At 40.0% G+C, this 15122-nt stretch overlaps 1 pseudogene; it reads right to left on the bottom strand.

The window, feature by feature from the left end:
- LOC116551140 overlaps positions 1-13866 on the bottom strand; it is a 34112-nt pseudogene extending 20246 nt beyond the window's left edge.
- Positions 13867-15122: the final 1256 nt, after the last annotated feature.

Below are 15122 nucleotides of genomic sequence, written 5' to 3'. Positions count from 1 at the left end.
TGAGCCAAGCGTGGTGGCTCACGCCTGTAATCCCAGCACTTTGGAAGGCCAAGGCAGGCGGATCACCTGAGATCCAGAGTTCAAGACCAGCCTGATTGACACGGTGAAACCCTGTCTCTACTAAAAATACAAAATTAGCCTGGCATGGTGGTGCATGCCTGTAATCTTAACCACTTGGGAGGCTGAGGCAGGAGAATTGCTTGAACCCAGGAGGCAGAGATTGTAGTAGCCGAGATTGTGCCATCGCACTCCAGCCTGGGCAACAAGAGCAAAACTCTTTCTCACGATATTATCTAAATATAGTTACCTCCCAAAGGTCACACCTCTGACTACCATCACACTGGGGGTTCGGGTTCAAAATCTGGATGTTTTTAATTTTTATAAATTTAAGGGGTACAAGTGCAGTTTTTTTTCTTTTCCTTTTTTTTTTTTTGAAAAAGAATTTTGCTCATCATGATGAGGTTATCCCCCTTTAAGAAAAGCAAGACCCCAGATCTTTCTCTCCCCACCACCTTCCAATGTGATAATACAGAAAATCAGATGTAGTCCTACTGCAAGACAGGAAGAGGCCTTCAGGAAAAACTGAACTGGCCCATGCCTTAATCTTGATTCCCCAGCTCCCAGAATTATGAGAAGCAGATTGTTGTTTAAGTCACCCAGCCTTTGACATTTGTTGTAGCAGCCTGAACTACTAAAACACTGAAGAATGAAATATTAATTTTAAAAAACTTACTACCATTTTATGCATAGGCAGCTACAAAATACTATCTTTTATTTTTTTTAATTTCAACATATATAGACTATTTCTATGCTATAGGACCTATGAGCCACTAATGAGTAAAATCAATAAATGAAATTTAATTTAATTCTCTGCTCATCTAGATATTCACTAAACTCAGCAGTAGTATACATGATAGCACTATAATTTACATAAAGAATAAATAGGTCCCAGGAGTCACCAGATAATCAATACATTGCTTTTGTTCTAACTGCTTGAATAAAAGAAAGTTCAATCTTTTCCAAAAATAGCCATCCTCATAAGTTCACGTCCTTTGCAGGGACATGGATAAAGCTGGAAATCATCATTCTTAGCAAACTGACACAAGAACAGAAAACCAAACACCACATGTTCTCACTTGTAAGTGGGTGTTGAACAATGGACCCACTTACACATGGACACAGGGAGAGGAACATCACATACCCACACAGGGGTCTGTCGGGGATAGGGGGCTAGGGGAGGGATAGCAGGATGTGGAGGGGTAGGGGAAATATAGCATTATGAGAAATACCTAATGTAGATGACGGGGTGATGGATACAGAAAGCCACCATGGCACATGTATACCTATGTAACAAACCTGCACTTTCTGCACATGTACCCCAGAACTTAAAGTATAATAAAAAAATTTTTCTCCATCATCAAAGATGGCTGATAATTTTTTCTATTTATTCAAGTATTTATATAATTAAAGACACACCATTGTGTGCAAAGGGTTTGCTTCCTTTTTTTTCATGTATACTCATAGTCACTTCTCTGAGCTGTGCAGTGCTCTCTGTTAAATTATCAGTTCCATAAGGACAAGATCATCATTGCTTTGCTACTGCTGTCCAGACAGAACCTAATATTCTGTTTTTAGTATTTTAGTTTCTTTAGGGAAGATATTCCCCTTGCAAACTTCTATAATAACACATTGTTATTCTTTTTATCACAAGTCTTTTATTTCCAGACAATACCTTTCTATCTTTATGCCAATAACTTAATATTTTCTTGAATGTTGTAGCTTTCTATTAGCTCTTGAAATCAGGTAGTGTTACTCCTTAAACTATTCTGCCTTTTCAAGTTACTTAGGCATTTTAATTCCTTGAATTTTCACATGAATTTTAGATTCAGTTTGTCAATTTCCACACCAAAAAAAAAAAAAAAAAAGTCTACCAAGCTTTTGATTAACATTGTATGAAATCTACAGATATATTTGGAGACAATTGATATCTTAACCATAATGAGTTTTTTCATTATTCTTTAATATGGTTTACCTCTCCATTCATTAATGTTTTCTTTACGTACCTTAAATTGTTTTGTATTTTTCAATATGCAGGTCTTTCACATTATTTATTGTATTTATCCTGAAGAATTTCATGTTTTATATTTTTGTAAATGCTACTTTTTTCCAAGTGGCATTAATAGTGGATAGAAATACCACTGATTTTTATGTATTGATCTTTTATCTCTCATCCTTGCTAAATTCACTTCTAATAGCTTTTTTCTATTGAAAAATCAAGGATAATTTATCTCATACATTGTAATTTTACTCCCTAGAAGTAAGATTTGAGTTCAAAAAAAAAAAATACCTTGTGTCAGTGCTTGACTCTTTAAACCTGTGGAGTATAATTACAATAACCTTTCATATGCTTATCTAATTTTAACATTTATGACAATCCTGAGTTAGTTTACAATAAATGGTTTTTTCCCTTCTTATAGGTGATATTTTCCTGCTTCTTAGCATGCCTGATGATTTTGTATAGGATGCAGACATTGTGAATCTTACCTGTTTAGATCCTCAATACTCCTGTATTGCCATACAGTTTCTTCATCTTTTTTATGAAATAGTTATGTGAAACAATTTGACCTTGTTGGTTATTTCTTTTAAAATTTGTTAAGTGGCAGTGCTCAGTCTTGGGCCAATTTTCTCACTGCTTAAGTCAAATTCTTCTGATACGCTATCCAGTGCCCGATGAATATGGAGGATTTCCTGTTTGGATGTTAAGACCAAGCTCTACTTCTGGCCCTATGTAAACATGAGGCATTGTTGACTTTAATTCTTTAGGTAGTTCTTTCCCTGGTCTCAATTTCTTCAAATGCATGCACTGATCTCTACTCAGCTAAATAATTAAGAGAAACCCTCTTGTGTCTCCAAAGTATTTAACTGCACAATTTTCTCCTCTTCAACATACTGTTCTGTGAATTCTAGGTGCCTTGGTTTCCTCAGACTCTGAGCTCCATCTCAACTCTTCAGTGATGTGCACTTCCTAAATTTACCGTCACTGAGCCATGGCCAGAAAATATCCCAGCACAGTAGTAGGCATTGGCAGATTGAAGGAATTCCTCATTTGTTTCCCTTCCCTCAAGAATCACTGCCCTTCACTGCCTCATACCTGGTGTTTTGAAAACTGTTGCTTTATATTTTGTCCCTTCTTTGTTTATTTTAAATAGGAGAGTGAACCAGGTTCCTTTTAGTTCACCTAGCTGAAAAGAACATTAACCTTTGTTTCTATTTTAACTATTATAAAATTACACTTACATTTTTTTCATTGTGCAATAAAACAGTTTTATTTGAATTAACATTCTTCCTAATCACTTTCATGCTAAAATTGAAGGAAAAAATAAATCACACCAGAGCCAAGCTTTATATGTGTATTAGTTGGAGTTTTTGAGAGAAATAAAACCATAAATTGAGATCTATAGTCTATAGATCCTCCATCTATAGGGATAGAATATATATTTACAAATATATACATATGTGAACATTTTTATTATGAAAATTGGCTTACATGATTATGGAAACTGAGAAACCTCATTATCTGCCACTTCCAAGTTGGAAAACCAAGAAAGCTGGTGGGGTAATTCGGTCTGAGTTAAAAGGCCTGAGAACCAGAGGAGCTAATGATGCCAGATCAAGGCTAAAGATGCTAGAACCAACAGGAGATGGGGGTGGGGATGGGAGGCTGCTGGTGTAAACCCTGAGCCCAAAGGCCCAAGAACCAGGGGTTCTTATGTCCAGGGGCAGGAGAAGATGGATCTTCTAGCTCAAGAAGAAAAAGAAAGAATGAGCCCTACCTCTGCCTTTTTGTGCTATTTAATGTTGGATGATGTTCACCCGCCTTGGTGAGGGCCAGTCTTTCAGACACAGCCTAATAACTCAAATCCTAATTTCCTCCAGAAATTCTGTCACAGACAAACCCAGAAATAATGTTTTGCAGGCTACCTGGTCATCCTTTAGCACAGTCAAGTTGACACATAAAATTAATCACCAAGATATTTTAGAAGTCTGATTTGATTCTTGAAAACAAAAATATCTACATACTTATCTTGAGAGGGCCTGAGTGGTCATTCTGTACGTTTAGCTGCCTGGCACGTATGCTTAAACAGATGGATACATTTCATGTGGACGTTGGCCTCCAATACCCTTGGAAACAACCAAAAGTTCTTGTTAAGAGAAATGAAATTTAAATCTACTTAATCATTGTTAAATGTACTACAATGATTGCCAGGATTATCTCCCATAAATCATGAAGGAGACAATTTTGGCCTAAACAAACGTAAAAATAATTGAACTTCCTTCCATAATTTAGCAGTGATTTGTTGAACCCTACAACTTTCCCCAATAAAGAATCTTTCATTCTTCTTTTGTTCCGGTAATGAGTTTTTTACATTTATGTAAAGTTATCTAAAAGAGAAAACTAACCTATGATGTTAGAAGTTAGGAGTGTGGTATCTTGGGTCAAGTGAGAACGCAGTGATCAGGAGATAGAGGGCCATTCTGAGATGCTTTTTATGCTCCAACTCTCATTCTTCATGGTGGTAACATTGTTGTGTTATATATGTGCTAACTTTTGATTCCACTGGCTTGCACATTATAAAAATGTGTTAATTTATTGAGGCCAGTTATTGCTCATGTTCTTTCCCATATCTGGTGTTAAGTTAAACTACAGTCATGTGTAGCATAAGGACGTGTTGATCATGAATGACCCTTTTTCTAACTAACAGTGGTCTCATAACCTTATAATGAAGCTGAAAAATTCCTTTCGCCTAGTGACTTCATAGCCATAGTCATGTCACCGCATGATACATTGCTCATGTGTGATGATGCTGGTGTAAACAAAACTATGAGCTGTCAGTTGTATAAAACTATCACACGTTTACAACTATGTAAAGAATAATAAATGCCTAATACTGATGTATGTATTTGCTATACTATATATTTTATCATTATTTTACAATGTATGCCTTCTACTTGTCAAAAAAAAAAACATTAACTGTAAATATGTCTCAGGCAGGTCAATCAGGAGGTATTCCAGAAGAAGACACTGTTATCACAAGAGATGACAGCTCCATGGGTGTTACTGCCCTTGAAGACTTTTCAGTGGGACAAGATGTGGAGATGGAAGACAGTGATATTGATGATCCTGCTTCTGTGTCGGCTTAGGCTAACATGTGTGTTTGTGTTTCAGTTTTTACTAAGAAAATATAAGAAGTGAAAAAATTAAAAATCTTACAGAATTAGGGTGTAAAGAAAAATATTTTTGTACAGCTGTACAATGTATGGTTTGAACTAAGTTATTACAAAAGAGTCAAAAAGGTCAGAAAAATTAAAAGTTACATAGTAAAAAGGTTACAGTAAGCTAAGGTGAATTCACTACTGAAACACGAATTTTTAAAAATAAATGTAGGGAAGCCTAGGTATGCAGTGTTAATTTAGCCTACAGCAGTGAAAGGTAAAGTTCTAAGCCTTCACATTCACTCACCACTCTCTCACTGACTTACCTAGAGCAACTTCCAGTCCCGCAAGCTCCATTTGTAATAAGTACTCTCTACAGGTATACCAGTTTTTATCTTCTACACTGTATGTTTACTATGCCTTTTCTATGTTTAGATACATTTTGAGTATACAAATACTTACCATTGTGCTACAACTGCCCCCAGTCTTCAGCACAATACGGTGCTATATAGGTTTGTAGCCTAGAGCAATCGGCTACACCATAGAGCCCAGGTGTGCAGTAGGTTTATGTAAGTACACTCCATGATGTTGCACAATGATGAAATCACCTAATGACGCATTTCTCAGAACACGTCCCTGCCGTTAAGCAACACGTGACTATACTACTACTTTATCTACAACAAAAGAAACTATTTGTCTCGTACCCTAATCTTTTCTTAATTGATTGGCAAAAAATTTTAATTTGCAATTTTGTCAGAGTGAATGAAATTAACATATGAAATTATATCTATTAAAGGTTAACTTATTTTTGCTTTTCCTAATAAGTACAGCCAATGATACTCACATTTTGTATTGATTTACAAATCTAGCTTGCATAAAGGCATTAATGTTTGTCAGATTAAGATCCTAATATTTTTGTAATCTGTTGCTGGCATTTGTATTTATGTTATTTAAATGTTCACAAGTTTTTATTTTTATATTTGAATTTTAATTGGTTTATCTGTATAAGTGTTTCCTTGCACTTTAAACTTATAAAGAATTTGGCCGGGCGCGGTGGCTCAAGCCTGTAGTCCCAGCACTGTGGGAGGCCGAGGCGGGTGGATCACGAGGTCAAGAGATCAAGACCATCCTGGTCAACATGGTGAAACCCCGTCTCTACTAAAAATACAAAAAATTGGCTGGGCATGGTGGCGCGTGCCTGTAATCCCAGCGACTCGGGAGGCTGGGGCAGGAGAATTGCCTGAACCCGGGAGGCGGAGGTTGCGGTGAGCCGAGATCAAGCCATTGCACTCCAGCCTGGGTAACAAGAGGGAAACTCCGTCTCAAAAAAAAAAAGAATTTTACCATTCATAAATAAGTAATCTGAAATATTTTAATATATTTAGTTTATTTTAATGGTGTGATTATGTCTAAAAAATATTTTGTTTTGAGATAATTAACTAACTGCCCCCAAAATAGTAAGTAATTAAAGAAGTAGTATAACTAACTGGGAGTGTTGCAGAATAACTGATTTATTACAAGGATTTGACCTCAGGTAATTTTGGAACCTGGTTATACAGTGTGTGTATGGCTGTGGTGTCTGCATCTGAGACTAGACCTGAAATCAGCAGGCCAAGCAGTGGCGAAGGAAAGGTAGACATGAATTAGAAGACAGCAAAGACAAACTGGAACTCACCTTGATGAAGTGGATCTCACCTCTGTGTCTCACTACCTCCAAGCTGCCAGCTTTTGATGAGGTCTGAGATATGCAGAAGCTGGTGCCTCTTGCCATAGAGCTAAAGGTACGCCTAGCCCTGCAATTAGAGCAGCTGGAGCTAGGAAACTGACAGGAGCTAAATAAATGGCAGGCCCATTCCCTACTCCAGCGGCAGCACCTGCCTGCATGATTCCGAGAAAGTAAAAAAATAAGATCTGGCTGATACGGCTCCACTTCCACGAGGAGTCAGAATATCTGTGTCAATATGCTTGAACAGCCACAGTGTGCCTGGTGCCTCGCACCAGCATTCTGAGTGTGACAGGAAAATAAGCGCAGGTGTACTTCTGCCTTCCAAATCGTAATGCATGCACGCCTCTGGTGGCTGACTCTAATCCAGAACGCTGCAGGAAAGTGAATTATGCATAATGCATTTCCAGCTTAGATAAGAAGACCCAACAAAATCCACTTCAGACTAACGTGTATCTCTCTCTCTCCCTCTCTTTTTTTTTCCTTTCTGTAAGAGATGGTGTCTCACTCTGTTGCTCAGTCACTCAGGCTGGCATGCAGTGGCGTGATCAAAGATCACTGCCTCCTCAAACCCCTGAGCTCAAGAGATCCTTCCACGTCAGCGTCCAGAGGCGCTGGGACTACAGGCACGCACCACCATGCCCGGCTAATTTTAAAAATTTCTTTAAGAAACAGAGTGTCGGGCCGGGCGCGGTGGCTCACGCCTGTAATCCCAGCACTTTGGGAGGCCGAGGCGGGTGGATCACGAGGTCAAGAGATCGAGACCATCCTGGTCAACATGGTGAAACCCCGTCTCTACTAAAAATACAAAAAATTAGCTGGGCATGGTGGTGTGTGCCTGTAATCCCAGGACTCAGGAGGCTGGGGCAGGAGAATTGCCTGAACCCGGGAGGCGGAGGTTGCGGTGAGCCGAGATCACCCATTGCACTCCAGCCTGGGTAACAAGAGGGTAACTCCGTCTAAAAAAAAAAAAAAAAAGAAAAGAAAAAGAAACAGAGTGTCACCATGTTTGGGGATGGTCTGAGACTCCTGGCCTCAAGCAATCCTCCTGTCTTGGCCTCCCAAAGTGCTAGAATTTGCAGGTTTGAACCCCCCACTTCTGGTCCAGACTAAGGAATATCTTAAAATAAAAACACATGTACCCTTGTCCAATGCACACACATAAATAGAGCTATAAATAGTCTCATTGATGTTGTTTTAAAACTCATTACGTATCTTTTAATTTTTTACATTTTTATTATTTTAGCTTTAATAATTTTTATAGCTACATACAATGCCATGGATCATTCACAAACTTAATGTAATTAGAAATAAATAGAAAGCAGATTGTTCCAATTGTATGAATTTCAAAGAAACATGTGAAACAAATCTATGCATTAGAAGACAAGATATTATTACCTTTGGAGAAATGTGTGAAGCTAATTATTAAAAAGAGGCCTGAAGAGTGCTTTTGGTATGCTGATAACATTTTTATTTCTTGACGTAGGTGGTGATTATCTAGATATATTGATTGTGTGACAAGTTAGCAATCTTTACTAGTGATTTGTACATTATTTCAGTGTGTATACATTATTACTATAAAAACTGTTAAAATGCCATTCCTTTTTAGGGTAGAAAACTAAAATGTTTCTAAATCATCTGTATTGTAAAATGCACATTTGAATGGTATTACTTTTGTAACCCATAACTGTAATCATTATAATTTCTTTTTTTTTTTTTTTTTTTTTTTTGAGACGAAGTTTCACTCATGTTACCCAGGCTGGAGTGCAATGGCGCGATTTCGGCTCACCGCAACCTCCGCCTCCTGGGTTCAGGCAATTCTCCTGCCTCAGCCTCCTGAGTCCTGGGATTACAGGCACACACCACCATGACCAGCTAATTTTTTGTATTTTTAGTAGAGACGGGGTTTCACCACGTTGACCAGGATGGTCTCGATTTCTTGACCTCGTGATCCACCCGCCTCGGCCTCCCAAAGTGCTGGGATTACAGGCTTGAGCCACCGCGCCCGGCCCAATCATTATAATTTCTTTTAAGAAAAGCAGTCCTTTGTTTAGATCAACTTCCTTTAAATTTGCCTAAAATTTTAACCATTTAAAATCACATCTTATGTCACTATCAGTTTATTGTTCAAGCCTATATTATTCTAATTATCTTTCATATGAGTATTTCTGTGTAGATCAAGAATTATAGTAAGCCTTTGTTTTAATAAAAAGAGATCTTAAAATGGGTTAGAGAAATCTCTTTCATTTCAGTAGAAGGCCCATAATGACCCTAAAAAATAGCTCCCTTTTTCTTTCTAGGAGACATCTTTGATGTCTTCTTGCCCTTTCGTCTCACATTTAATTAATTTCCAAATTACTTTAAACATATTTAGCCTTTTAATCTTTTTATTTTGCCTATCATCATTCTAGTTAATATTCTTATAACAGTTGATAGAATGTGTATACTATTTCCTCTCATATAGCTACCCCTAATCCATCTGATTGACATTCCTTAATTTTAGTGTGTCTTCCAGTCTTCCTACACATTCACAACAAGCCAGTTTGCTTAAACCTTTTCCTCTGAACAAATACTTACTAATTCTTCAGTTCTTTTATTAAGAAGTTTGAAATTCCTGAATTGGCTTTGAAGGTTCTCTACGAATTGGCTCTAAACCCTTTTATCCACGTATCAGTTTCCTCTACAAAGAGTCCTCTTGGGCTTCCAGAATTTACCATTTTAATGGAGGAAAGGGGCACAGGGCAGGTGTAGAACTGCTATAAAAGATCAAATTTAGCCAGCCAAATAATTAGGGAAATGTAGTACAATGAAACAATGTGTGTGTGTTTGTGTGTGTGTGTGTGTGTGTGTGTGTGTGTGTGTAACTTGTCTTAGAAAAGATCAGAAAATATGAAAAGTATACTTTGCAATAAATATTTAGCATATATAGTTTTTAAATTAAGTTACCCAAAAATGGAGATAGGACCCATAGTTGCAAAATGGCATTATTTGGCTGGTAGTCACTGCTCTCAGGGATACTGTGCTCTTTAGGGCTGTGAAATTGGGGACATTTTTGATAATATAGCTAAGTTACTAGATTGGAAAGATAACAGGATTCAAGGAAATATGTTCCCAGTAATACTTACTCTAATGGCCTTTGTATTTTAAATCTTTGGAAACCAAAATGACAGAAAGGATGCACAAAGCAGAGGCCTCTCAATTGCCTTGACCTGTATTTCTAATTCTTAAACATCTTCCAATCTAGATCTAGATTCCTATCAAATTTGACAAGGGACTAGCATTAGAGGAATCTGAAACCTTTTTCAGTGTAGAAAATGTAGCAATATATTTGAGAAGCCAAATCGGAGATATGTAGCATATAAAAAAGAAAGGGGGAAGGGTGCTGAAAAAGTATGAAAAAGTACTGCCAAAATTAAACCTTAGAAAGCTGCTCCTTGAGTAACTAGGAAAAAGAAATATAATAGCAGATGGCACTAAACAGGCAGTAACTTTCAATTTTTTTTTTCCTTCTGTCATTATCTAAACTGTCAACTCATATAAGAAAATCCAAGGAAGATATATAAGGAATAAGAAGACACAATTTCTACAGAGAATAAAAAATATGTGAGCAATGGATAACTTGAACTTTTCGGATATGCTTACATTCACAGCTCCAGTGATGTCAACACTAGAATATATATAGTTACCAAAAGTTATTACAAAGTTATTAACAATTATTTCTTATAAATCAAGAAAATATAAAGACACAAAACCTGAAAATGCTACAGTAGTATTTTTCTATTAGATGAGATAAAAATAGTGTCTTTTTCATAATTTTAATTTATTTTTACCAGATATTCCTGAATTTCTACTCTATTCCAGGTTCTGAACTAGAAAATAGAAATAAAAAGGAGACTACATCTGGCTTACCTAAGAAGATAATAGATTTGTGGTGGAAGCAGGATTATAAAATTGGGAGTATAATAGAAAGCCCTCATTTATAGATAAGTCCGAAGTGTTACACAGAAAAGAAAATATCAGTGTTCATTCTAAGGAGATATACAAAACGTATCACACAAGAAATAGCATCATAATAGACAGAAAGAAATCTGAAGGGCGTAGGGAACAGCATGGAGTGAACATAAATAAGCATGGCTTATTTAAAGAATGAGGGGAATAGTGGAGTAACTGGGCTATAGGACACACAAACATAAAATACGGAAGGAGAAAATGGTAGGAGGTAAGATTTTCAAGTTAATGTGTGCCAAGATTCTATGTATGATGAGAAAGAGCTTAAGTGTTTTATCTTTAAAACCTTATGAGACACTTCCTTTTTAAGAAAAAAATTATGTTTATTTGGGGGGGTACAATAGCAATAAAAAGAATTTTTATATATATACATCTGTTACCAACACACATGTGGCCATGGCAGCTTCAAAAATCATTGTTGGGGCCAGAAGGTTGGCCTTTGGTGTGACTCCTATAGAGCATAGACAGAGGCACACAAAGAAGTGGACTTACAGGAGCTGTGCCTGACTGCTTCTCCAGAGTGGCAGGAGGAAAGCGGTAGAGGCAAGGCCTGTGACTATGTGCTAGATAAGACCTCTCCATGTGTAGTACCTGGGAGCATGGAATGTTAGAGGTTAAGCTGAGTACTTGGCTGAAGAGCAAAGTGTTCTCCTAAGTACCACAAGAAGGAGTTTCTAGGCACAGGCAGTAATAAATCACCACATTTTAAAAGCAGTTGAATAATGAGTGTGTGCAAGACAACATTTATAGTATGAGAGGAAACAATTGCTTGAAGCAAAGAGAATCACTGAGAATAGAGACATGAGTTTGGACGTTAGCATTTGGGTAACAGTTGTATCAATGCAGCACGTCCTCCTTTTAAAGAACAGGTGGATGCAAGGTAGTGCTTTTGGTCAGGATCTTTAGTAGAGTTTAGTTAAACTTGGAAGTGAAGCTGAGGGAATCTATCCAATTCCCAGGTCCACAAGGGGGCATATTTTCAAAGGCAAGAACTTCCCAGCGCCATACCTCCACCCACCTCTCTATCCGGGATCTTAAAGGTCTTTGTCTAAACTTTCGAGCACGTGGGGGAAAAAAAATCAAAGGTCAATCACTCCAGTGGAAGTTTAAAGGAACTCCTTTCATAGGCCTAAAAACGTAAATGGGGCGGGAATTTCTCCCAGGTTAAAAATCACCTTCTCCCTCATCTGGGCGGACTCCATATCTGGATCCCCTCTCACAATACCTGAGAGCTTCTCTATCTCTATTTTCTTTCTCCTTTTTCTCTCTCTCTGTCTAAATAAATCACTTTCTGCAAAACTCTTTGGGGTCCAATATTTACTTAAAAGCACACTACATCCGATGGGGTCCTCCCTCCCATTCTTGAGAGAGTGAGAGACCAAGGGCCTGGAAGAACACAGGACACCAGGGAGTGAGCTGAGCCTTCCCCAGGTCCTGGAACCTGATCACAGTATTGGCAAGCCAGCCAGGATTGCAGCATAAGAAACTGTTACTTCAGAGTGGTAAGTCATATGGGATGCCTCTCACTCGCTAAAATCTGTCCTATCGATTTAAGGAGAAAGTGCAGGGCACAGAGCCCACCGGACTTGTGTGGGACTGTGGAGGTTTCAGAAGTATCTGCAGGAATCCCCAGCACTCGCTCTCTCGCTCTCTCTCTTGCGCTCTCTCTCTCTCGTGCTCTCTCTCTCCTCTCTCTCTCTCTCTCCTGCATCTCTGGGCCAAGTACCTGCGGGAGGCAGGGCAGGCAGATGCTATCTGCAGAAACTGGGCGGGACCAGCTGTGCATCCTGGCCATGTGTCCCAGCAGTAAACTAAGCCTGTGGGGGGCGGAGCAGGAGAGCACTCTCCCCAGCCATTTGCTCACCAGCCTTGCCTCCCAGCCATAAACTGGGGCCTCAGGAACAGCAGGTCAGCCCCGGGGGTGGGCCCAGGCTGTTAAAAGCCACAGTTGCTGGTCCTGCGGGGTAGGGGGAGCAAAAGAGCAGGGAGAGGGCGAGGTATGGCCCGGGCCTCCATGGGACTGGGGAGCACAGCGGCCTGGCACACATCCTGGCCAGCTTCTCCTCTGGCTTCACTGGGTGGGTGGCAGCAGTGCAGGGAGGGGGCCCAACGTGCACATAGTCCCGGCGCCATGGCAGACTGGAACACCACAGGGGCAGGGCAAGCCTTCCCCTCCGGCACATAGCTGTGTAAAGAGGCTCCCAAACAGGGGTGCACCTGGCTTTCAAAGTCAAAGTGGCAAGCAGCATTTTTCTCTTGGTGTGATATCAGGAGCCAGGCTGAAGCCAAAAACAGCTGCTGGCTCCTGCCCCCTGGCTTTTGGGCCCACACCTGGGTTCAGGTTTCAGGAAGGCAAACTCCTCCCTGGCCTGCTTTTGGAGGGAGCTGCCTGTTGGCATAGTGGGTTAGGGGTGTAGGACTGGTAGTGGCAGGATTGCCAGTTCAAATCCCCAGTGGAAACAGTTGTGAATCAGGAAATTTTTGGGGAATTCAGAAGCTGAAGGCCATGGGACTTTGTGTTTTGTGTATTATTTGTCTTGCTTAGGATTGGTTCTCTCTATAGCAGAACTTCTCCATCTAGAAGATCATAGTCAAACCAGGTCCTAGGATTTTCCTATGATGACAAATGGGTTGGGGGAGGAGGCCCAGGTGCTGAGGGCATTGTTCCAGCCTCAGCCCTGGGGCCCCACCTTCTTCAGATTAATGTGCATAAAGGTCCCTCCCTAGAATTTTACTCTCCTGGGGCAGTTTTATAATCTGGCCTGTGTAAATTGGATGTTTGCCAGGGGATATTAGTACTCATCTTGCAAGCCTCACTGGCTTGGCTCAGGGATGTGCTGGTACAAACCACCCAACCCAGCCGTCCGCATGTCTCTATGGTAGTCGCTAAAGGCATGCAGACAGTGAGTGTGAGTACCCATGGCGCTGGTATCGTGATTAAGCCCAGCACATGGTATGCCCCAAAGATGATCACGCATCTTGGGCATACAGAAATTATGAGGTACTGACTGGGGGACACCCCAGATCTAGTGCCCTATCTGAGGGATGCCTCAGATTGAGCAATTGCAATTAATAACCAGCGACGCAAGCATCCCTTGTGTTCGATTTCAGATGGGTGCTACTCTTCCCAAAATAAAGTCACCATTAAAATGTATACTGGAAAATTGGGACCAATTTGACACATGATTTTTGAAGAAGCAGCAGCTCATTTTTCTCTGCTGAACAGTGTGGCTGAAATGCCACCTGCGAGTGGAAAAACCTGGCCTCCTACAGGAAGTATAGATTATGACATTTATTCTACAATTAGACCTGTTTTGTAAAATTGAGGGTAAATGATTTGTGGTCCCTTATGTGCAACTTTTCTTTTCTCTGAGGAATAGGCTTCAGCTCTGTCAGGCCTGTTCCCCATACCCTACTCATTCCTCCTCAGGACTACCTCCGCATTTGGGACTCCCTGTGGCCACTACCTCCACCAATGCCAACCAGGGCTCCTCAGCCCCTGTACCCCGACAGGAGCCAGGGAGGGCTGAGACGGCCAAGGCATCTCAGACTCTGCCCCCTACAGGCAGTAGGAGGAGAATTTGGCCCGACCAAGGTGCACATCCCCTTCTCACTTTCTGACAAAGCAAATTAAGTCAGACTTAGGAAAGTTTTCAGATGACCCAGACAAGTACATGGATGTTCTGCAGGGCCTGGGTCAGTCCTGTGAATTAGACTAGAAAGATATCATGCTTAATCAAACCCTAACCAGCAATGAGAGAGAGGCTGCTCTAGCAGCAGCTCAAGAGTTTGGGGACACCTGGTACCTTAGTCAAGTACATGATCAAATGATGCAAGAAAAGGATAGATTTCCTACAGGTAGAGAAGCAGTCCCTGGCACAGAACCTCACTGGCATCCTGATTCAGAACAGAGGGACTGGAGTTGTAGGCATTACTTGATCTGCATACTTGAGGGATTAAGGCAAACTAGAAAGAAGCCCATGAACTATGCAATGTTATCCACCATAACTCAGGAAAAGGAAGAAAACAACAACTTTCCTTGAGCGATTGCGGGAGGCCTTAAAAGAAGTACACTCCCTTGTCACCAGACTCCATTGCAGGTCAGTTAATACTAAAGGACAAGTTTATTATGCAGTCAGCAGCAGATACTAGGAGGAAGCTCCAGAAGCTGGCCTTG

Source organism: Sapajus apella, unplaced genomic scaffold (genome assembly GCF_009761245.1).
Source record: "Sapajus apella isolate SASKATOON/1434 unplaced genomic scaffold, GSC_monkey_1.0 scaffold9, whole genome shotgun sequence".
Taxonomy (NCBI): domain Eukaryota; kingdom Metazoa; phylum Chordata; class Mammalia; order Primates; family Cebidae; genus Sapajus; species Sapajus apella.
This window is presented reverse-complemented; position numbering and strand designations above follow the sequence as displayed.